General features: G+C 42.9%; 1 protein-coding gene and 1 long non-coding RNA gene across 13 annotated transcripts in view; one reads left to right on the forward strand and one right to left on the reverse strand.

The window, feature by feature from the left end:
- Window positions 1–24,676, forward strand: part of LOC307213854 — a 164,780-nt gene that overhangs the window by 117,967 nt on the left and 22,137 nt on the right. For 3 of the 7 annotated variants that reach the window (XR_013837714.1, XR_013837721.1, XR_013837724.1), the window contains one exon: window positions 7,349–7,618. The exons of 2 other annotated variants lie outside the window; for them this stretch is intronic. This is a non-coding gene — a long non-coding RNA (uncharacterized lncRNA). Of the gene's footprint in view, window positions 1–143; window positions 299–1,276; window positions 2,604–7,348; window positions 7,619–24,676 lie in introns of those variants that run through there. 2 more of the 7 variants (XR_013837708.1, XR_013837710.1) reach the window with 2 other exon arrangements.
- GRIK1 (glutamate ionotropic receptor kainate type subunit 1) overlaps window positions 1–24,676 on the reverse strand; it is a 159,149-nt gene that overhangs the window by 101,446 nt on the left and 33,027 nt on the right. The gene's annotated exons all lie outside the window — the stretch shown is intronic.

The following is a 24,676-nucleotide window of genomic DNA, read 5'->3' on the forward strand; positions in this document are numbered from 1 at the left end:
GAAGACTTTGGTGATTTTTGAAGCTTTTCCAAAATCCGTGCTTCGCAAGACAAAAAAATCGCAAGACGAAAAAACTCGCAGAACGAATTAATTTTGTCTTGCGAGGCACCACTGTACATTTTTCTTTGGCTTCACACAGCCAAGATTATCCTATTTGGTCTGCTCCAGTTCTGTCTGTGAAAACCCATCAGATCAGTCCTCACTTAGTGGAACCTGCATATTCTACTTGTGAATATTTGGCTCTAGGCAGATGCTGTTACCTTCATGACAACTGTGGGAAACAGATTGTGGGATAAAGGTAAGTATCTTTTTTTGTGAAGCCATTGGCAGAACCCCATATTTCCCATGCCCTGTTGTTACTTTATGTTACTAAGCTTCTGAAATAACTACATACAGTACTTCTTTCTCAATCAACCCTGCCTCCACTCCCCCAGCTACATCTGTTGTAAACTGTTGGGGGCAAGAACTCTCCTCTGTGAAGTGACATGCACACAGATGACAGACAAACAGACAGACAATCAGAGGGTGGTCTGAGCATCAAATACTAAGCCACTTCAAACCTCCATCCTGTTTCACTTCTCCACACTCTCCACTTACAAGAGAGGAAACTGCTGAGGCTGAGAGAGAAGTGATTTGCTAAAGACCAAAAAATGTGGACTGCATACACAACATACATTTAAAGTTAAATGATTTCCCAAAGAATCTTGGGAACTGTAGTTCATTAAAGATGCTGAGAATTGTAAGTTCTGTGACGGCTAAACTGCAGCCCCCAGGGTAAGTAGTAATGTATGGCATGTACACAGCTTTGGTCTTGAGCAAGTACAAGACAAAACTGGAATCTGAGGTGCGGACACAACAATAATGACTCTCTTGCGGAGACTAAAGGAGTTCCATCTTAATCTCTCAAAGTAATGCAACAAACATTACTTTTTCCACACAATGTGTAAATTAATTTATGGAATTCACTGCCATTGTGGTGAATATGTCCCCGACACTTAGGGTCTCCAGCTTCATGGAGAGTAGATCTGTCAATAGATATTAGCTCCATGGCAGGGGAAATTTGAATCTGGCATAGGATTTAACCTTTCCCTCTTCTACTGTGCCAGAGTTAAAATAAAAAAAATCCCCCTTCCATGGCTGCTTCTAACACATTAGAAATGCAAGTTCACATCTCTGACACTACATCTAGTTTGGCCCTCACTCATACCAGAAGCAGTTGCTGTGGAGAGCATTTCCCCTCACTTTTCTTCAACACAGACACCTTATGTTTTCACAGCTCTGCATCCAGTGGGAAAATGAAGTGGTAGGAAGTTCAAATGGGCAGTTGTTTTCCAGTCAGCAGCCACCCAGCAGCACCTCAGTAGCAACCCTGTATCTACCATTTATGCACAAACACACACTGTGGAGTTGCCCACACAGCACTTAACACTTGTATGAAAGGACAAGAAGAAAATAAAGCCAGTAAACAGCTGGGGACCAGCTTACTTGAAGGATCACCTTGCCCCATATGTGGCTACTCAAGGGCTTTCATCTGTGGAATATTCCCCTTTACAAGTGCCTTTTAATGTTTGTTCCATATCTGCTAGGAGCCAGCGTTTTAGCACTGCCTATTAACATTAAGCACCCAACCTTGCTGTTTTAGACCTGCTAAAACATTCCCCCCCCCTCCCCAGCAAGCCTACCCAGGAGATAATTTAGCTATGTATACTTGTCTTTAACATGCAATGGTTTCTTTATTGTTTCATGCACACCACTTAGGGGTTTGTTTGTTTGTTTGTTCTGTTAAGGAATTTATATGTTTTTCATAATTAATTAACTGATTGATTAGAACTATTTCTGACTTCCTCAGTTGGCTCACGGCTGCTGAATTTTAGTTCAGACCTTCAACCAAATCTTATTTAAGAATACATACTGGCCATGTTTATATGCATTGATCTTCAATGATTTTTTATTTATTTTTTGCGCTTTTCCGAAAAGGCAGGAGCAAGTATGTTGTGTGCACTGAATGAGAAGTCAAAACTGTGGAAAACAAAATGCTTTCTTCTCAAATGAGCTTTGTGGATTATCAGACCAGGAATGACGTTACTTTTGGGGGGATTTGGGGTTTAGTAAAAATGATGAAATGGGGGCAGGGCGGGGTTTTAGGTAAATCCCACCATTTCTGACTTGGCTGTGCTGGCTGAGGCTGATAGGAGTCAAGTCCTGCTCTGTCTTCAATAGACAATAAAGTATGGGAAATGAGTATAAGCTCCTGGTCAATTTCTGGACCCAGTTTCAAGTGATGAACTTGATAGTCTTTCACTGCTTGGGGGCAGCAAACCTGAAGGACTGCTTATATCCACATTTAATTGACCATACTTACAGATGTCCATATTTGAAGATTCCCACAGAGTCACTTCTCCAGCCCAACAGCTGAGGTATGGTAAGTTGGGAGCTACCACAGAGAGGGCCTTTTTAGTGATGGTTCCCCAGCGTGGCAATGCTCTCTTCTGAGAGCCTATTCTGGTGTCTTTCTAGTGCCAGACTTTATCATTTCCCTTTTATTCACTTTCCTTTCTATTTCCTTTTCTAATTTATTTGGGTGCTACTCTTAAAGTGTTTCTGTTTTTACCTTATTTTAATGGCTCAATTATATTTTGAAGCTTTTTGTTTCTTTAAAGCCACACATGCTCTTCATAGAGCTGCCAAGAGATGAGGGACAGGCACTTGCCACATATTCAGAATTATATCTGCTTCAAATTAAGCAAAGACAATGACAACAAGTTCTGGGCTCAACTTTTGTTCTAATAAAACCTTCGCCAGCCCTGGGCAGCCTTGTTTCTCCCCAAAGCACAGTCTTCAAAACCTCACTTTGGACCAAGTGCCAACAATAATTTCAAGTCACTATGCATAAGCTAGAGGGCATATATGAAAGTCCTGCTTATCTTCCTCCTCACAGTCTGCAATACTAAATAACAAGAATAATACATCTTACGTATTATCATCAGACTGGGTGGGCAAATCAGAGGGCTTTGTTTGTGCTTCCTAAAGCAGAGAGGGAGAAAAGTGCAAGTCACAGTGCATAATACCCAAGTTCAGCCAAGTTATTTTGGTACCTGAAGCAGAACCCCCCCCCCAACAAACCTCTGTGATCACCCCACAAGCCATAAAAACAGCATCGTCATCAATAAATAATCAATTAGTCAAATCTGCTACCCTTTCATTATATCCAAAATCCGCTGCCTGAAGCAGCTGCTGCACTCTGTCCAATGGTTGGGCTGTCCTGGTGCTCATTTTTACTATCTTTTTACTATAGAAAGTAGAACACTTCATCCCTGTTTCAGATACGAAGAAGAAATGTAGCTGTGCCCATCATCACAAAGACTGCTGCCAGTGAAGGGAAGAAGGGGGATTGTGACTGCATTCATGCACATTCACTCTCTATTTAAGGAAGGCATGCTAAGACATATGTGGGCAATTTCACTGTTTCAAATTAATACTTCCAGGATCTTACTCATTAATTCCCTGCCACACTGCAGGTGCAATCCTCAAGACGCAGAGTGTCACATTGCAATCCTGTGATTCTTTCTGACATATTAAGTCATTTTAAATTTGGCCTCATCTTCTTGAACCTCTTGAAATGATGTGGAGTAATTCAGGGTTTCTAAACAACCTAGGATGATTTAGGTGGGAAACAAGGAAGTTATAACTAATACAAATGCCTATTTAATTGCCAGAGTGCTTTTATTATCATTTCGAGCATGAAAAGCTGCTCCCTCTAGACAAGGGACGAGATGATTTCCTGGTGGTTTAAATGAGCCTCTCCAACTTTTTTTCTCTTGGCAGATAAGGCTAGGAAATGTTCATGTTAAAAATCATCACAACATGTGTCTGTATCACATTTGATTAAGGCAGTCTATTTAGACTTTGTAATGATAACCACAACAACAAAAAGAAAGCATCTAAAGTTTTCTGAATGCTATACAAATATTTAAAAACACAGTTCCTTGGGAATGTAGATGGGGAACATCGAAAGCTGCCTGGAACTTGAGTCAGTCTGTTGTAAGTCACTTTGAGTTGCCTTTGGCAAGAGGAAGCAACCAATAAATTTAATAAATAATTCCTCCATCTAGCTCAATAGTGCCAACACTGACAGGCAGCAGCAGCACCAGGCTTGACAGGCAGGAATCTCTCCCAGCCCTGCCTGGAGATGCCAAAGCTGGAACCTGGGACTTTCTACATGCAAAACAGATGCCCTGCCACTCAGCTAGGGCCCTTTCCCTTCTCACAAGTTTACAATGGACACAATATAAAAGAAAAAAAGAACTGGGAAAGAATTGGAAAGCAAGCAAATCCAGTACTAATTCTCCATAAAGCAACAGAATACTGTTATTTTTGCAATGACACAGGGATGATGATGTAAAATGTCCTCTCCCTGGTTGTTAAATGTTACTGCTACCCCTGTTCCAGCTGCTTCTTCTGGAAAGCTGCTTGGGAAAAATAGTTTACTTCTCCCCCTCCCCCCCGTGTCCTCAGATGACCAGTATCAGGTCTCCTCAGATGATTTGGTACCAGAGGGGCAAGGCATTACCTCACAGAGGAACGGAAGTTTGCAACTCCTGGCATTAGCGGCAAGGGTGATGGATGACAGAGGTGACAGAGATGGACAATATCCGCCCCCCAGAGTTAGATTTTGCTCCGGCTGTGACTATTCAAAAATAGATACCTGGTTTATGTTCTTTGTACAGATCTATTCTGCTATAGGTGGAGAAAGGAGAGTGAAATTTGGGAGACCTGTCTGTGCACGCACAAGAACCCAGTGGAGTAGAAGCAGGCCCCAGGCCCCACTATGAGTCCCTGTGTCAGGGAAGGGAAGGATTGTAATAGCTAAATATGAACGGGAAAAAGCCTGATAGCTGATACCAAGCATGTGGAGTTCCACAGAAATTAGATAGACTGGCACAAATTGTACTGCACAATAAGCTGGCTTTGCACAGCAGGAGTGGATTGCACAGCACAGATTTCTGGATCCCTGGACAAGGGGATTCATCCCAACTTCATCTCAACATATTCTCAAGCGCAGTTTCAAATCTTTTGAATAGCAGCCCTCATGCTATAGCACTAAGAATCTCATTGCCCAATTTAATGTGATTCAGGGCATGAACTCTCTGATCCATAGGCAGATACTTTCCCATTGCTGCCAAAGTTCCTGCCCTTACTACAAAATAAACAACTATACGCTTTTGTTGCAATTCAGCTAATGGCAAGTGCACTTTAAGTAATATGTCTTTGAGACAGTGGATCTTTGCTTCTCAGCCAAACTGTCAAAGCTGACCCAGTCTCCTGCTAGTTGGCTTTTAATCTAATGGGACAAGATGCAGCTTTGAACCTGTAGAATGAATGGCAGAGCTTTGAAAATGTGCCCTTTGTCAAAGTCTACTTGCTACAAATGGTGATAAAAGCTTATATGAGTCTTCCATCAGGAGTTGATGGAGCCACATGCAGAGGAGAAACTGTACCTAATGTGGAGAGGGAGGGAGGGAGGGAGGGAGAGGGAGAGGGAGAGAGAGAGAGAGAGAGAGAGATTCTTGGTCGACAGCCCACTTTCAGGCCTTCCAAATATGAGAAAGTAAACTTACGGAAGGGAATATTGACTATGAGTGCACTAGTTCTGTCTCTTTTATTTCCATTTTTATCACCTTCTAGCCAATCGAAACTCAAGATCCACAGGGATGAGTGACATTGGAATAGGGGCCTCTTGGGTTGCCTTGGCGAACCCGAGGCTGTGCCAGAATAACACCCTCATCCCAGCTGAATCAGGGATACACTGGCATAAGTCCCTTAACTTGGCTGGGATGGAGCTATGCTGATTCAGCCAGAGCTCAGCTGGAAGAACTTATGCCAGTGTAAGTCCCTCAAAGGGGGCAGGAGGAGGCTAGGAGAGACACCTATACCAAACCTACCGTATTTTCCCCTCTATAACACGCAGATTTTTTCTCCTAAAAAGGAAGAGGAAATGTCTGTGCGTGTTATAGAGCGAATGTGTGGTCCCTGGAGCCGAAAAATCAGGCAAAAATCAAATCACGGCGCTTCACGGAGAAGGGAAAACTGAAAAGAGGAAGTGGATGCTTTCCTGCATTCTACCTCAGGGTCTTACTGCCCACCCACCTCTGTTTCGTTGCTGTGTTTGCTGAAACGGAACAAAGAGCAGGGAAAGCCCCTCCCCTCCAGGCAAGCAGAGGGGAATTCCTCTCTGTGCTTCTGTGCTGCTGGGGGAGAGGGAGAGAGAGGGGGGAAGGGAGAGAGAGAGGGGGGAGGGGGAGGGAGAGAGAGAGGGGGGAGGGGGAGGGAGAGAGAGGGGGGAGGGAGGGAGAGAGAGAGGGGGGAGGGAGAGAGAGAGGGGGAGGGAGGGAGGGAGAGAGAGAGAGAGGGGGAGGGAGGGAGGGGGAGAGAGAGAGAGGGGGAGGGAGGGAGGGAGAGAGAGAGAGAGAGAGAGAGAGATAGCTGGCTTGGGTGGGGGGAAACTTTTGCCTTTCTTTCCTCCCTCCCGTTAAATCCCTCTCCTGCATTCTTAGCCAGCTGCTTCTCTGCACACCCCTCTCATGTCCCTTATTTGTTTTTCCTTCGCTCCCCACTTAGAATGTGGTTACAAAGCATAGGTCCACATGGATCCTCAGGATCTTTGCATTGGGTCACCCCAAATTCACCACCAGATCACATAGCATGTCCATGGCTACAGCCTGCCCCCCCCCAAATCACACACCCACTGTTGCCTGGGGCTGCAATGGTGCAAAAACGTGGTTAAAAAGCATGGATCCACATGGATCCTCAGGATCTTTGCATTGGGTCACCCCAAATTCACCATCAGATCACATAGCATGTCCATGGCTACAACCTGCACCAAAAAAATCACGCACCCACTGTTGCCTGGGGCTGCAATGGTGCAAAAACGTGGTTACAAAGCATGGATCCACAGGGATACTCAGGATCTTTGCATTGGGTCACCCCAAATTCACCATCAGATCACATGTCTGTGGCCACAGCATGAAGCCCAAAAATGATACATCCACTGTTTCATTCAGAATGTTTTTTCCCTTGTTTTCCTCCTCTAAAAACGATGTGCGTGTTATGGTCAGGTGCGTGTTATAGAGCGAAAAATACGTACTTTAAACTCAGTCATATTACCTGGCAACCCATCTGAACTTGCACAGGCAAAAAGGGTGTCGTAAGTCAAACTATTTAAGAGCTCAGGTCTGTTCAGCAGGCAATAGACCTGATCCTGACTGGAGTTGGGAATGTGGGTAATTTAGGCCATCTTAATTTAATTTAATTTAATATGACATAAATTCCTCTGGCTTACTTTTCTTAGGGTTGCTCTGTTACTCCTAGAACGTAGCTGACTGAATTGGGGACTCAGGAGGCTTTTGTGTCTGTGGAGGCTCCCCACGTATTTTGGAGCCTGGATTTTCCAGGATTTTAAAACACGCCAGAAGCCTCCACGAAAATTGTAGGCAACAGGCAGAATGACAGAGAGGGAGCAGAATCGTCATGCTCAACCCCACTGCATTCCTCTCATGTGATTTACTCCCCCCTATTTGAAATGCGTGAAGAGGACATAGAATTAATAAATAGTACAATCTTTGCTCGGGACGCGGGTGGCGCTGTGGGTAAAACCTCAATGCCTAGGACTTGCCGATCGTATGGTCGGCGGTTCGAATCCCTGCGGCGGGGTGAGCTCCCGTCGTTTGGTCCCAGCTCCTGCCCACCTAGCAGTTCGAAAGCACTCTTAAGTGCAAGTAGATAAATAGGGACTGCTTTATAGCGGGAAGGTAAACGGCGTTTCCGTGTGCTGCGTTGGTGCTGGCTCGCCAGCTGCAGCTTCGTCACACTGGCCACGTGACCCAGAGGTGTCTTCAGACGGCGCCGGCTCACAGCCTCTAGAGCGAGATGAGCACGCAACCCTAGAGTCGGACACAACTGGCCCGTACGGGCAGGGGTACCTTTACCTTTTACAATCTTTGCTAACTTTTCCAAGAATCTAACCTTGTTGCCAGTCTTTGGAATTTTGATTCTATTCTGCCATATATACATGCACTGGAAAGCCATAAACAGTCATGAAGAGAAAATAAAGTGTATGTATCTGCTACCAATATTATGCATTTGTTAATTGGAAATGTTGCCTTGAGACTGGAGTTGGCAGTGTTGAAAATAAGTGGGTTGTTTAGTTTTTTACAAATCTCGTAGCACAACAAGTGAATTACTTATAAAAAGAAAGAAATAAATAAACTGGTGGCTGTTTTCAGCCACTACTGTTCTTGCAGAACACTTTTCTTTAGGAAAATTCCTCTAAAGCAGAATAGAACTCAAGAAGCCCTATTTTTGACACAACACTTTTCTTTAGGAAAATTCCTCTAAAGCAGAATAGAACTCAAGAAGCCCTATTTTTGACACAACACATACTGGATCTTCGCCACATTATACATTTTGTGAAGTTGAACAAGGGATACATCCTTTTGCACTGCTTGCCTTTGCTCTGTTATTCTCATTACATGCTATTCTGATGTTAATTTCCCTCCCTGCATTATTCAAAAGCGGAATTATCCTTCCCTATCAATGATGTTCCTTATAAGAAAGAATCTCTCATTGCTGCAACATGCCTGATTGCTCATTAAAACTAAGCTGAACCCTGGATGAATCCAATGCAGATACACAGTCAAATCCTCTTCCATCTCTCAAAATGCACCCAGGACAGCAAAAGCAATTTAAAACTCAAAGCATGCGCCTTTAAAGAATTTATTTTTCCTGTTTGGAAGTACTGCCTCATTATTGCGATTCGTCAAATGTATCTTTACCGTTATAAGAATGTTTCTGTTCATGCATTTGTTAACAAAAAGATAATTACAAATGGAATGGACAAAAATGAGAAGAACTTTAATTGCATAGAATAAGACAAACATCTCCCAGTCCAGGTAGGTTTGTGCAAGGACAAAGTCTGCTTGTACAACAGAACTTGCCTCCCTTTCCTCCCACCCAACTCCAAATATGCACTGGGGGTTCCCCCTGTGACAAAGGGGAGGGAGGAGAGTTTCTCAAACCCTCTTCCTTGCCCAACTGCTGCCAGCCGGGTCTTACTCTCCAGTAGTTGCTGCCACCATCACCCTTTTCAAATTATCCACACAGCCCCTAAGGCAGGCATGGCCAAACTTGGCCCTCCAGATGTTTTGGGACTACAATTCCCATCATCCCTGACCACTGGTCCTGTTAGCTAGGGATGATGGGAGTTGTAGTTCCAAAACATCTGGAGGGCCAAGTTTGGCCATGCCGGTTCTAAGGGGTGAAACCTGGGATGAATCAAAGCAATTAATTTGAAAAGGCTCTGAGCTGGCGCACCCTGCACTTCTTGGTTCAACCTACATACAAATTGCTGGAGAAAGCAGAGCTAGCTCCCAGCTGTCTCATTCTACCCCAAGACCAGGCTTCCTCAGCCTCGACCCTCCAGATATTTTTGGCCTATAACTCCCAAGATCCCTAGCTAGCAGGACCAGTGGTCAGGGATGATGGGAATTGTAGTCTCAAAACATCTGGGGGGCCGAGGCTGAGGAAGCCTGCCAAGACCAAAGCAGCTTGCTCATTTCCCTGACAGACCCCACTAAACTTCCTAAAACCCAGGAACTCTGAAACCAACACACCCTGTGTTTCCCAGACAGTTCCCTTAGAAATTACTCAGAGTGTAAAGGCAGCCTGTACTGTGGAACTGTATTAGAGATACAGTGGACGCTCAGGTTGCGAACGTGATCCGTGCAGGAGGCACGTTCACAACCCGCAGCGTTCACAACCCGCAGTGCCACATCTGCACACGCACGGGTCGTGATTTGGTGTTTCTGTGCATGCACGAGTACCAAAACCCGGAAGTAACCTGTTCCGGTACTTCCGGGTTCGGTGCGGTGCACAACCCAAAAGTGTGCAACTTGAAGCGTCTGTAACCCAAGGTATGACTGTAAAAGGTAAGGGAAAAGCAAGCAGAAAGTCAAGAGAGTACAAAATAAATCAGAGCACTGTAGCTCCACAATGGGACTAATCCTAGCCTATTTACTATACTGCTATATAATTGTTATGGTCCACTTACAAGTAGGCAGTGAAGATAGAGTTGTATGCAAGACCCAGCCAGGACCCTGATGGCAGAAAGATGCAGCTGCAAGGCAGCTCAGCTTTTGAAAGGCTGTCTCTATAGTGACCTCTAACTCTTTCTGACCAATGGGGAACCAGCACCAGCTGGTTAGGTAGGTCACATCTCGCAGGTACCCTCTTGCATTTGAACAGGACTGGTGGAATATACATGGCAGAAAAGCTGCCATCCGTTATATGCATCTGTGCTTCTGTTCCCTCGTGATTCAGCCACGAAAGAACTGTATGCCAGAATACCGCCCAAAATTTCATCATGTGAGTGGCAGTGGTATGATCCATAAAAACCACAGGGAAATTACAGTGCACAGCTCCTGCAACTTTCCGGGTTAATAGGGTTGCAAATGGATTTTTTTTCTGAAAGCAATTCACACTGAATAGAGCAGTAAACTTCTGTGAGATTTCCAGAAGTGGCTTTTACATCATGGGAAAGATCACATGAAACGTGAGGAAACATCAGGAAAATAATGTGCTGTCTGAGTGCAGCCTTGCTCAAACATTCCAGCTTATCTTAAGTGCTGGGTCATGGTGACCACAACCATTTATTGTCAAACTTTGTCTCAAAGAACAAACATAAGGAAAGTGCTTTTAATTGGGTCCTTGCACACTGAAAAATGACATTGGCTTGGCTCCTACACTTTTTCCTATCCCTATCCCTTCCTCCCCACTGCATCATTCTTGCCCCATCTGACATTGTTCAAAAAGCTCTCCCCCCCCCCAATCTCCTGGGAAGGCTTTTCAGGGTGCACAGAAGTCTGAGGGAGGGGCAAAGAGGTAGGAGGGGCAAAGAGGTAGGAAACTTTCCTTTTATGGACTTCATCTATCTTATTTTAGGATCCAAGCCTATAAATCTATAAATTACCCTCATTAAAAAAGAAATGGCTTCCATGTTGTTATGAGTTAGTGGGGCAACAAGGATCCCCCAGATCCCTGGGTTGCAGATTTTCCCCTCTGGATTCTTGGGTGCTTGGGTTTAATCAGAACTGACAGACTGAGCTTGTTTTTCTGCCAGACAGAGGGGCAGAGAGAGATCATGGATAACTGACAGCTTTCTTAGCTTTCTTCTTGCTGGTGGGCCGCAAGAGATTTTGACCCCATCTACAAGGCAAAGACCCTGATGTTGGGAAAGATGGAGGGCACAAGGAGAAGGGGACGACAGAGGACGAGATGGTTGGACAGTGTTCTCAAAGCTACAAGCATGAGTCTGACCAAACTGCGGGAGGCAGTGGAAGACAGGAATGCCTGGTGTGCTCTGGTCCATGGGGTCATGAAGAGTCGGACATGACTAAACAACAACAAGGCAAAAGACCTACAGATAACTTGAGGGGGGGGGTTGCCACGACAATGTGGGTGTGACGCAACACGGGGGAAAACCTGTCCTTTTGCACGGAGGTGGTATTTTGTTTTGTTTTGTTTGGTGTTTTTGGTGTAAGGCGTTCTGGGAACAAGAATGAGAAAATGAGGAGAAAGGAATATCTTAATCCACTTTTTCCACCGTGTACAATTGTCTACACCCATACCATATCCCCCATTAGTTAGCCACAAACACTGTATCCTTTCCTTATAGGGCACTTGCTCCAGCCCCTTGATCATTTTAGTAGCCCTTTTATGAACTTTTCCCTAAGTAATATTTATTTTCAAGTAAACGAATACAAATTCAGTTATATTCAAAATTCTCATTGGTTCAGTTTCACCTCTCTTAGTCACCATAACAGTCATGAAGATCCCTTAGAAACACCCTTGCTTTCTATTTTCACATTTAGAGAGATGTGCTAGAAATGTAGAGGTGACCTAGGTTCAAGTCCCCACTCAGCTGTGAACCTTTCTGGGTGACCTTAGGCCAGTCTCAGGGTTGTTATGAGAAGAAAATATGGGAGAGCTATGTATGCTACCTTATAAATGTAATTAAAAATAGCCTTCATATACTTCTGATTACAAGACAACATATTTTGGAGGCAAAACATAATGGCAATAATAATTACAGCATGACATGACTGTCTGAGATTAGAGGGGTAGGAAACTCTCACACTTTCCTGCTGATTGCCTGGCCACAACTATGCTTACTAAGAGGAAGATATGGAAGAAAAGTTAACTTGCGTAGATTTTTCTGGAGATCAATCTCATGGGCTTTTTCAAACAATAATATAATTTCCCCTCATAATTGGAAAAGAATTCATTTTACAAAAAGCAGCATGAAGAATAGTGACTAATATCTTCGGACTTGTAGGATTTAGATTAAAGTTGAGGATTTAAAATAGATTAAAGTGCAGCCATCCTTGATGAGCACATTTTTCTCCTCACATTTGTTCTAGAATTAATTTGGGGTGGGAGAACTTAAGTAGAAAATTAGGGTGCAGGTTAACTGTGAGAAGTCGGAACTGCTCAACACCTACTTTGCCTCTGTTGTCACCCAAAAGGAAAGCAGTAGCCAACCTGGTGATAACAAAATAAACAATGCAAGGAGGCAGCTGCAGCCCAAGACAGGAAAAGAGATGGTAAGGGAATTCCTCTCTACTTTAAATGAATTCAGACCTGATAAGCTGCACCAAAGGGTACTAAAAAAGCTTGAAGATGTAATCTCAGAGTCTCTGTCTATAATCTTGATAATTCCTGAAGAACAGGTGAGATCCTTACACACTGAAGGTGGGAAAATGTTGTCCCCATCTTCAAAAAGGGGACAATTGTTCGACATGTAGGCTTTCTACTCATCAGGGAGATCCCACAGTAGTTACTGTAGTCCTGGCAGTCACCTTTGTTCTTGTAGATCAGGCATGGCAAAACGTGGCCCTCCAACTGTTTTGGGACTACAGTTCCCATCATCCCTGACTACTGATCCTATTAGCTAGGGATGATTGGATTTGTAGTCCCAAAAGAGCTGGAGGGCCAAGTTTGGCCATGCCTGTTGTAGATGATCACAATGCTGGAGTAACACATGTCTTGTGGCACGGATCCTTGTTCCCAACACTGCAAGAGGAGGCCATGGAGGTGTGTCATCAGGGAAGAATTTAAGCTGGCCTTCAGCACCTGTTGGGATTCCATCCTGTCCTGGGGCTTTACTACATTCCTGAGAGTTGATGGCATTTTTCAGCTTGTCAGGGGAGAGCGGGAGGGACAGCCAGCTCTTCCAAGACAGGCAGAGTCTGGATACTGTTGAATACTGTGTTAGAGATTGTTTTCCTGTGGGTACAGTTCTTGATAGTGCTCTGCCCATCGCTTCATCCGCTTGCTAAGAGCAGAGACACCCCTTGTACATCGCCTTCATAGACCTGACAAAGGCCTTTGACCTCATCAGTCAAAAAGGACTCTTCATCACAGTGCTCTACAAGACAGGATGCCCACCTAAGCTTCACGATTGTGTTCTTCCATGAGAACATGTGTGGCACTGTTCAATATGACGGCTCCTCCTCAGATGCCTTCCCTATAAAGAGTGGCATGAAACAGGGCTGTGTTCTTGCCCCAACCCTCTTTGGCATCATTGTCTCCTGAGACGGATGGATGCCAACAGGAATCTAGGCTTTGTAGCACCTTTATCACCAGAGTAGATAAAGATCACCAAATTCTAAACAATAAATGCTGAGGTTTTATTCTGGCTCCTTTAAATGTTCACACACACGTATAAAAACATGAAACATCTATTGTGTTGGGGTTAAAAAAAAATTGTTGCCAGAACTGTGTGAGGCATAGTAGCACTCTTTAAGGGTATTAATACTGTCAAATTTCAGAAGGATAAGTGCAGGTTCGTATTCCCCTTAAGTCACAAAACTATACTACCCATCTCTCCCCCAATTACCCACCCTGGTGGTTTCCTTACATGGAAGGTTTGGAAAGAAATGTCTAACTCTCCCTTTGCTTCTGAATCTCTGAATCACTCACAAGACATTGAGAGGACCCAGATTTGGCCTAGACCTAGAGTAATTCGGAGCCCAATTCAGCTCAGACATCTGCCAGATCCCTTCAAATCAGCCTCATTTGGCTCAAGATGTGTTATCCAAATCTGATGCACAACCATACTAATTACCATTATTTGCATGGCCAAATATAGTATGTATAGAAATCATGCATGAAATAAAATAGCAGATGTCAAGGGTTTGGGGAATCTACATTTTGTTTATGCCCTACAACATGTTTCAGAGCCATGGAAAGAAACCACACATAATTCTTCACTTCCCCTCCCTACTCTCAGTTTTCTGATTGTGACATTTATGTTCTGCATTTGCTGAAGTTAAATGCAAATGAGTATATCAAATCCTGTTTTTCTCAGTGACCAAAAAGGCTATTCTAAAAGCTATGTTCTTCAAGCTGCCACGAGCTATGCCAGACTTGCTTCCTCCCTCATCCCAGATCATATTTTAAGAACACGGATATGCTCTCATGAATCATACCTGCATCTAGTGATACTTTTTAATCAATGGATCAGAAGAGTGATACGGATAAGCACTTTCATGACTCATAAGTGCTATAATTCACCTTCTTTATTTCACATTTGCATATCTCTTCAGATATGAGTATGGACCATGAAAATTGAACACAAGAGCTGCCTTTTATCAGATTGCTATTTACCCATCTATCCTAGCATTGACCAAGGTCTCAGGCAGAACTCTTTCCTATTGCCTACTGATCCTTTTAACTTGAGATGCCAGGGGGTTTGAACCTAGCACCTTCTACATGCAGAGCAGTAAGGAGACTCAACATTTTTACATGAATTGTCTAGGTGTAACAGATTTGACTATTATTTTCGTAGAAAGGGGTGGGACAAAACCAGAGCTTCATTAATTCACTTCTGCTTACCTAGGCTATAGCTTGGATCCAGGATCCAAACTCCTGTGAACATGCATAAAGGCAAGAACTACATTTACAACATTAAAAGGTAAAGGTAAAGGTACCCCTGCCCGTACGGGCCAGTCTTGACAGACTCTGGGGTTGTGCGCCCATCTCACTCAAGAGGCCGGGGGCCAGCGCTGTCCGGAGACACTTCCGGGTCACGTGGCCAGCGTGACATCGCTGCTCTGGCCAGAGCCAGAGCCAGAGCCGCACATGGAAATGCCGTTTACCTTCCCGCTGGTAAGCGGTCCCTATTTATCTACTTGCACCCGGAGGTGCTTTCGAACTGCTAGGTTGGCAGGCGCTGGGACCGAGCAGCGGGAGCGCACCCCGCCGCAGGGATTCGAACCGCCGACCTTTCGATCGGCAAGTCCTAGGCGCTGAGGCTTTTAACCCACAGCGCCACCTGTGTCCCTATTTACAACATTACACACACATAACTTGGTAGCAAGCTCCACTGAATGCACAAGGAGATATGCATAGGGTCGGGCTGGGGCTGACCTTCAATAAACTTCCATCGTAAATCAGTTGTTGGATTTCTAATTAAGGGGTACCTGAGGCTAGAAAAGACTTGTGCTTCATGGTTTAACAACTTGAAAAAATACAATGGGAGGGTCACAGGCTTTCTCCCTCTGAAGCTTTGGCACATAATGACTGCAAGCATTTTCTCTCGACTTGCTGTTTTTGTCCATAAATTGCATCCTCCACAAGCTCAAACTTTGTTAGAGAAAAAACAGTGTGCAGTTCCTCCCCCCCCCACACACAAATAGAAAAGGATTGTATTTTGTCAACAATAAAAAAATAAGTGTAATGTTTTTTGGGCAGGATAATAATGGAATAGTGCTATAACCTTTCACTGTATGATAGCTTGAAAAGGAACTGTTAACTGACAATGCCATTGGAGGGTTTAATGCAGCTGATGGCAAGCATATGGTGTTTATATACTTTGCTGGAAGAGTGGCAGGGGCAACGTAGTCAGATGGGCAGCATATAAATAATAAAATTATTATTATTAAATTACTGATGGCCATATCCCAGTAGGAAAAGTTACACCAGCTGAAGGTACGAAACATAAAACTGGCTACCAACTGAGGATATTTTCTGGGATTTATTTTTCCTCATATTTATGTAAAGGTGCATGAATCATTTGCCACAAAATGCCACAGTTGGCAATAGAAATCCTAATCCAAAGCCAGTTTAGTGCTGACTTTTTACTTGCTATTTCTAGGATAACTGCAAGAATTAGGCACTGTAGCTAAGTATTAAAGTATAAGGCAAGACATTCAAAAGGAAGACAAATGGAATGAAAATCACAAAATTAGTTTTCATCTTTAAAAAGTATATTCTATATTTGATACTGGGATGGTCTTTTATTGGTGCACTTGAGAAATGCCATCCAAGATTTGCTTGGCTAGAGGCGTCTTGGCCAGAATGGGAGACCTGGACCTTTCTCACATCTGCTTTAGCGATGGTACAGAATGGCACTTTGCTCATTTCAAATGATCGATTTTGCCACCCAAGCAGAAACACAATGAGCTGATGCTGGATGAATTTTAGATGCTTTTGAGGACCTCTTTTCGCTATGAAGTGCTGCCTGATAGAACTCTGTCAGATATGAATTATGTATTGACATTTCACTCCCCCATCATTATACCTTTCATTCTGCTGGGTCTGCACAGATAAGATTGATTCACACACATCATACATTGTAACATTTATTATGAAGCAAAGCTAGAAATACTGTTCTCTGAAAGCAGAAAAGAAAAAAGAGCTGTGAACAAATATACATTTGGTATAATCACATTTACGGTCAGCGCTATGGATTCTTGAGTGCATGACATATCAAAAACCTTCTTTGCTTTTGTCAAAACATCAGAGACCTAATGTTCAACACCCACTTACATATGGTCTTATAAGTGAAAGAGTTCTCACATTTTGAATGTGCTCCTTTCTTGAAGAACACTTCAGAGGAGGTGTATCAAACGCTCAAAAGCATCACATTAGCCAGCGCACAAAAGTGGATCACTTCAACCGTGCAGCGGATTAATCGGAACAGAAATGTTGCAGATAGGAATGCCATTAAGTGCCAGTAATATGGTACTTATTTTTCAGAGAGGAACATGTGCTTTATAATAATGTGCCTATTTTCTGCCTGAAGAGAACCTAACTGTTTTGCTTTTGATTGTGCGCATCTTCTCACTGCCTCATTTCGTTTCTTTCCCCTTTCCAAGCTTATTAATGGATTCTGTGTAAATACCTGCTAGCTGGAACTCCTGGTCTCATTTTTATGTTTACAGGCCACATTTGGCATATCCATCTTCAAAGAGACTGATTGCATCCAAACAGGTGCAGTTTTACAAAGAGGGAACTGCAGGACAGATCAGGAATGCATACCCATTTGTTTACAATGCTAATCAAAAGGATAAAACATCCATCAGGGTAAAAATTACAAATCCTACAACTCCCAAGGGCAATAGTTTTACCATTAAAAAGTCCTACTGACACCCTAAAATCTAGCAGCTTCTATACTGTTTTAGCTTGTAAGGGAACAATTTAGAAATAGTTTAGACAGGAGGATTTGAAAAGTTAGCATTTCTCTTAGATCACTATACTGAATGGCATAGAATGAGTGGCATTGGTGAGAAATGTATCTTCATGAATGTGCGATGTTTAGATTTGTCATAGCTATTTCTGTGTTCTAGTCTAGTTTACTATTTTTAAAGGCCTAGGTTTTGTTTTGTGTTTCATTTCCTTCCAGCTTGTTGGTTCTGTGCGTTTTGGTATGTCTTGGTCCAGCCTGCTTCCCTTCCTTTCGAAATCCATCCGTCTCCAGATGCTACATTTGAAGTATTGCCACTTGCCCTTCTGCTTTACCTGCTTCTGATCTACAGCCAACTTGGCATATAGATTCTGATTGACAAACACGCTTGCATAGATACCGTTTGCAATGAATTCGAATAAAACTCTTCCTGTGGAACGCATACACTGTACGAAGACTGCAGCTATACTGGTCATTCATATGCAAACCCTACAAACATTTTTTATGTCAAAATACCGGTAAGTGTCAAATATATTTTTAGAAGCCTGTTTCTTTTTCTTTTATTTGAAAAAAATATGAATATTTACTGGGAGCTAAAATTCAATTACAATTTGCCAGCATCTGTCAACAAGGATTTGCATATATCTTGGCAAGTGTCACATATTTCTCCTTACATCTGAGCGTTTCTGTGTTTCTGAAAGTGTATCAGTGATTAACATCTTCATACAAAGAGTCAATAAAATGTGAACCACTATCAGCTTCCTGCATGGTTTTTTGATGGTGGGAAAGAGCAGTGTAATTCTGATCCAACACATGATGTGCAGAGCAGCTGTGGCTCTGTATGTGGAGCACACTCTAAAAACCCAGATGCCACTGAGTGCTGCCTTCTCTCACACACCTGATAAGTGGGATTTTAACTTCAAAATAGGGACTCTGGATAGCTCAGTCAGTAGTTGAGTATTAATATAAGGGTCGTAGGTTCAAGCCCCACTTTGGGTGAAAGATTCCTCCATTGCAGAGGGTTCGACTAGATGACCCACATGGTCCCTTCCAACTCTACAATTCTATGATTTTATGACTTTGTACATAAAGCCACAGTGGTTGTTTTTCGGACGGACAAGTGCATTCACAGGATCTGTTTGTGCATGCTTCATCCTGATAGGAATGCATGCACATAATCTGTGTGTATATATACCTTTAGATGGATTGGGACAGCTGTGACTATTCAGCTACCAGTCCAACATTGTTATAAGATAAAATAGGAAGAGCTAAGGTGCAATCCACTAAATCTATATAAATCAATAGGGCAATTGCCACTGACTTCTCCAAACCACAACATAGATCCAGCCCAGCAAGCATGAAATGCTTGTTGCTGACTACAACACAAAAGCATAGCTATTTCTCTAGGAACCTGAGAGTTCTGCACCACAAAATGCCAGGTCCTTCCATAAACAAGCACACATTGTTGTCAGCAAGTGATTCAAATTCTCGAATCAGGACATAGTACCCCTCTTAAGGGAATTCTGCTATGGTACACAGTGTAGATCAGGCTTCCCAAATAACTGCCTACCATTGAACTAGATCTGATTTTGACGATAAGTGAGATTAAGGAAAATATAAATTTTTTGGAGAATTGCTAGATTTTATTTAAACGAGCGGAGATAAGATTCTAAACAAGTGGGTAATTTGCTTGGAAAAAAGATTTTTTGTAACGATGTAAGTGGGAGCGGGAGATGCGAGGGAGTCCAAAGAAGCGACGAAATTATGTTATGATATAAGTAATGTTGTTTAATATTTATACGCATTTGTATTCAAAAAACCTTAATAAATATGCATTAAAAAAAAAAAGATCAGGCTTCCCAAGCTGGTGCCCACCAGATGTTTCGGGCTACAACTCTCATCAACTCAAGACATGAAGGTCATTTAGGGATGATGGGAACTGTAGCCCAACACATATGGAGTGCATCAAGTTGGCACTGTCCCCCAGTGTGGGCTGCAGATATCAACAGCCTGACCCACGCCTATGTTCATATGCCTTGAAAGAAATCATATGTGGTGAGAAATAGCTGTTGAATTAGAATGGATAAAGAGACATAAAGAGGCACAACTCCAAAATCCAGCTGTGAATGGAACCCTACAATGTCACCAACTGAAGATGTGAAGCAGGCTTTGAGCTTGATGCTATTGAACTGAACATAAGACTGGTAGGCAGGAACTCACTGAACCAGATCCCAGAGTACCAGGACACATAGAACCAGAGCTGGGACCCTCAAGAATGACTTTCCCTGGAACCTGAGGAACCAAGTACCGCCCACATTATCTCTCTTGTTCAATGCCATGAGGAATGTTCTATGTGGGAGAGCCTAGAATGCAGAAGTGCCCATATTTAGGCCAGAGGCATGATCCTTTTGGATATTTTAGTTCCCCGAAAGGGGACATTGGAAAAATGGACTGAAGGCAGAGGCTCAAAAGGCCTCAGTTCACCTCCAACTCTCATTGAAGCAAACTGCTCAGTGAGAATCCACCTTGCCTTGCAGAAGCAAAACAGGAGAGCACATTTACTTGGTGCAAAATTAACAAAAAACAATTTTACCTAGAATGTTTGTAGTGAATATGAGTGAGTGGCCAATGTTGATAAACTCACAGGAATTGCCATTCCAATGAGTTACTCCAGACCCTTAATTTGGGGGCAAGGTATATCAAAGTGTCTCTTCCAGCAACTGTCCACTGGTTGCTGATAGTACAGTCTCACATCTCAATTGCCTGAGTGAATCAAATAATGTCCAGGGTCTTTCCAAAATATCCCAAACACGTACACTTCAGGAAGAATGTCAACTGAAATCAATAGATTGCTGAGTGGAATTGTCAATGTTTGTCTGGACTAACTGATGCATTGTGCAGTTGTTGTGGCCTTCAAATTGTATTACATATAACAGACTGAGTCTTAAAATTTATTTAAAGGATTTTTTTTTAAAAAAATGCATACCATAACTTTACAATTTCAACACATTCCACTCCCACCTTATTAAATGGGGGGTGGGGTGGTGTCACACAATAAGAAAAAGCCTGCCCTTGAATAATTAAAATGATTGGGTACTTTTTATTATTTCTTGAAAGAGCAGGGACAAATTAATGACTAAAAATCCCCACTGAGGGGATCTTCTAAGAGGGTAACTACTTTTTTTATAAAGGTTCCACTCCATTGATCATGATAAATGAGCATTTCCAAATTACGTTCCCCATAGACCTTTTTTTCCCCAATCAGTGCAACTCCTAAAGTTAATTCAGACTCTATTTTTAAAAACCCTGGTAAAATCTGGACCCTTTTTTTCTCTCCTACAAATAATGAATGGATAAAGAACACTCCCCCCCCCCCCCGAGGTAATGAAAACCAATGTAAGGTGAGTTGCCCTGCTTTGTAGAAATAGGAGGCAAAAACTATAATGTTTGAGAATATCATGGGATTTATGCTCTACTCAACAGGCATAAAAAGGAAAAATATATTCATACAGCGGATGCATTTTTATAAAATCACAGAAGCTGTCTTTTGCTGACAAATCACTTTAGGGATAAGGGTGATAGCTTGCTTTAAATTAATAACAGAAGCAAGAGACAATCTCCAGATCCATAATCTAAAAACAGCATCTATCAGGTGCTGAAGAGGAAGAAAGGCCGCTTCCCAAAAGATGTATTGGCCAGTTAGCAGCAGTGCAGACTTACCGTGCAATCCCAAGAATTGTTCTATTAAGTTTAGTGGGACTTATTCCTAGGTTAGTGTATGGTATATGCAGTTAGCATGAGAATCCCAGTCCATTTCTGCACCAGGACAGCAGCCCCACAACACACCTGTGTTGGTATTGAGGCAAGTTTTTATGTAGCACCGAAGTACTAGTGAATAGGTTTCTTCTTGAGGCTACAGTAAGCAAAGTGGCACTCCCTGCAATGCACACTCAAGCCGATCAGAGCATATTTATCCCCATAGCACTGATGCACTGCAGTATTGCACAGCCGCAAATCTCTAGCTCGAAGTTTAAATGAACTGAGGTTGGTGTGCTTGCTGCTGCTTCTCTTGTTTATGCAACTTCAGCTGTTGCATCTGCTTTTTGTGCAGCAGCAGATAAATGGCAGATTGAGGCAAAGCCTGATCCCATCGACATTTAAAGGTAAAGGAAACCCAGACAGTTAAGTCCAGTCACGAACGACTCGGGGGTTGTGGCACTCATCTCGCTTTACAGGCTGAGGGAGCCAGCGTTTGTCCGCTGCCGCAGACAGTTTTTCTGGGTGATGTGGCCAGCATGTGCCAGAGCAGGGCACGGATATGCTGTTTACCTTCCCACCAGAGCGGTACCTATTTATCTACTTGCACTGTGTGCTTTTGAACTGCTAGGTTGGCAGGAGCTGGAACCAAACAACAGGAGCTCACCCCGTCGCGGGGCCTTGAACCGCCAACCTTCCGATCAGCAAGTCACAGCAGCACAGTGATTTAAACCACAGCGCCACCTGCATCCCCATCAATATTTAGAGTTTCTACAATTTCATATCTTGATTTCTCAAGCGCCAACTCAGACATTTCACATTGCATGAACTAATTTGTGAACACGGCATGGTACACCTGCACCAGAACCATGCCTCAGCTGCAACAAAACATGTCTCTCCCGTATCAGTCTCAACAGCCACAGCAGGTGCTTGTAGCCCTCCAGCCGTTTTGAGTTCACCTCCAAAGGTGCACTCTTCCATTGTTTTCTGTGACAGGCAGATGGATCAATGTCCTGACTCCATATGCTCCAGTGCTTTTCAACTCATGTCATATTGCATTTCTTCAGTGTTCTGTTCATCTGTGTTCTAAGTGATGTTACAGCATAAGAGCATGTCTTGTAAAACATGACCTCCAAGAGGTCAGACTTGAGCAATGGAACTTCAAAGATAGACATCAGCTTGAAACCACTAAACTGCAACTTATCACATAGTTCATCAAATGCTGCAGAGAGAACTGGTTTTATGCCACTAAAGGTGTTAGGTAATTTACCAATGGCAGAATGTTTGTGTTATCACCAACACTACTTTGTGAACAGTTGATATAATTGTTTTACAAACACTTAAGATTTTGTGATGTTTGCATTTCGTTTCTGTCTGATGACCTCACTATTTATTTTCCCTTCTCTCTTGTGCAATAATCAATTTGTTAGTATTTAAGGCCCCACAAGACTGTTTGTTGCTTTTCCATAGTTAGCTTGATTAAGAATGTATCCTTAGTCTCTAAGTGTACTAAGGAATTCAGCTTTGCTGGTAAATATTAGGTGCATTTCATTTATATGTTGATCCTACACGCATTTACTTATAAGTGAAGTCTCATGGAATTCGTTTCGGTGGGACTTACTTCCAAGCAATTCTGCCTAGATTTGCTCAGCATGAGGTAAAAAGGTAAATGACCCCTGGGTGGTTAAGTCCAGTCAAAGGCGATTATGGAGTGTGGCGCTTATCTCACTTCAGGCTGAGGGAGCCGGTGTTTGTCCACAGAAAGCTTTCTGGGTCATGTGGCCAACATGAGTAAACTACTTCTGGTGCAATGGGACACCGTGATGAGTGCCAGAGTGCATGGAAACATCATTTACCTTCCCACTGCAAAAGTACCTGTTCACTTGCATTGGTATGCTTTAGAACTGCTAGGTTTGCAGAAGCTGGAACAGACCAATGGGCGCTCACCCTGTTGCATGGATTCGAACCACTGACCTTCCGATTGTCAAGAGGCTCAGTGCTTTAGACCATAGCACCACCCACTCAGCATGAATGCCAAAGTGTCATTCATATTCTACTTTCTAGTATTTTAATTGACAACTGCTTTCCCTTCTTTGCTTGACTTTTGCTTTTCCTGAGACAAAAAGCTCTGAGAAATTGTGGCCTTTTGTTATCAGTTTCTTTTATAACAAGCAAAGCTGAACAAAGTATAAATCTTATCTACTAAATTAGTCGTGGGTCCCCTGAGAATCCTCTTCTTGGGTCTTAAGCTCGTGTGTGTTTTGCACTTTGTCTTCATGTTGCTTTGTTATTCTTTCTTGCCTTGACCCTACCACCTGCTTCCCCTCCCCATCCCATTTGCCCTTATCTGACATTATCACTGGCAGTATGCAATTGTTCAGATTTCTTTCCACTGCTTTCCCTTTCTCTGCTTTCATTTCTGCATCATGCATCCACACAACAGCCTCGGTGGGAGCAAATATTGTACTGATACTTCCAGCATTGCTGATGCTTTATCGTTCTAGTTCTTCCAGTCACATTTATTTGTTAGGAGGTTGCTAAAATCTTTCACTAATATCTCTGCACCACTGAATTTCCTGCCCTGAATAGTATTAATGCACCTTCACATTCTAAATGTGAATTTGTGGCTAACGTAAACAAGATTATTTGAACGCTCCGATAGATAATTTAATGCACATTTGAATTCTAAATTTATGATATATTCTTGGCTGGTGGGGGAAAAAAGATAGATGTAATTTTCAGATTTCAAAACCACAAAAGATAAGGCCTTTAGAGATAGAAAAATATAGCTTGCCCTTTCACCACTGGAATCAGAAACAAGATTTCTGTGGGTGGTCTTCACATATTTTTGCCTTAAGAAACTGGAAGGGTGGTAGGTGGGGTGGGTTTTTATTTCATTAGTTAGCAGACAGGCTGTGGACATCATATCTTTTCCAGGTCTTTGGCCTGGTATTTCTGTAGCTTCACTGCATTCACAGCTGAGTGCTCTTCCTTCAGGGGCATCTCTATCTATCCCAAGGAAATGAATTTCAGATGGAGATATAAGATAAGCAACAAATGTGTGTGTGCACACAATTAAAAACATTTATCAATCACTTGTTTGAAGTGGTGGCCTTCAGGGAATAGTGATGGATGAATAATTCAGCCATTTTCATACTTGTGTCAGTGAATTTTGTTACAGAAGAAGAGAAGAAGAGTTTGGATTTGATATCCCACTTTATCACTACCCTAAGGAGTCTCAAAGCGGCTAACATTCTCCTTTCCCTTCCTCCCCCACAACAAACACTCTGTGAGGTGAGTGGGGCTGAGAGACTTCACAGAAGTGTGACTAGTCCAAGGCCACCCAGCAGCTGCATGTGGCGGAGCGGAGACGCAAACCCGGTTCCCCAGATTACGAGT

This window comes from Podarcis cretensis, assembly GCF_951804945.1.
Source record: "Podarcis cretensis genome assembly, chromosome: 4".
NCBI classification, from domain to species: domain Eukaryota; kingdom Metazoa; phylum Chordata; class Lepidosauria; order Squamata; family Lacertidae; genus Podarcis; species Podarcis cretensis.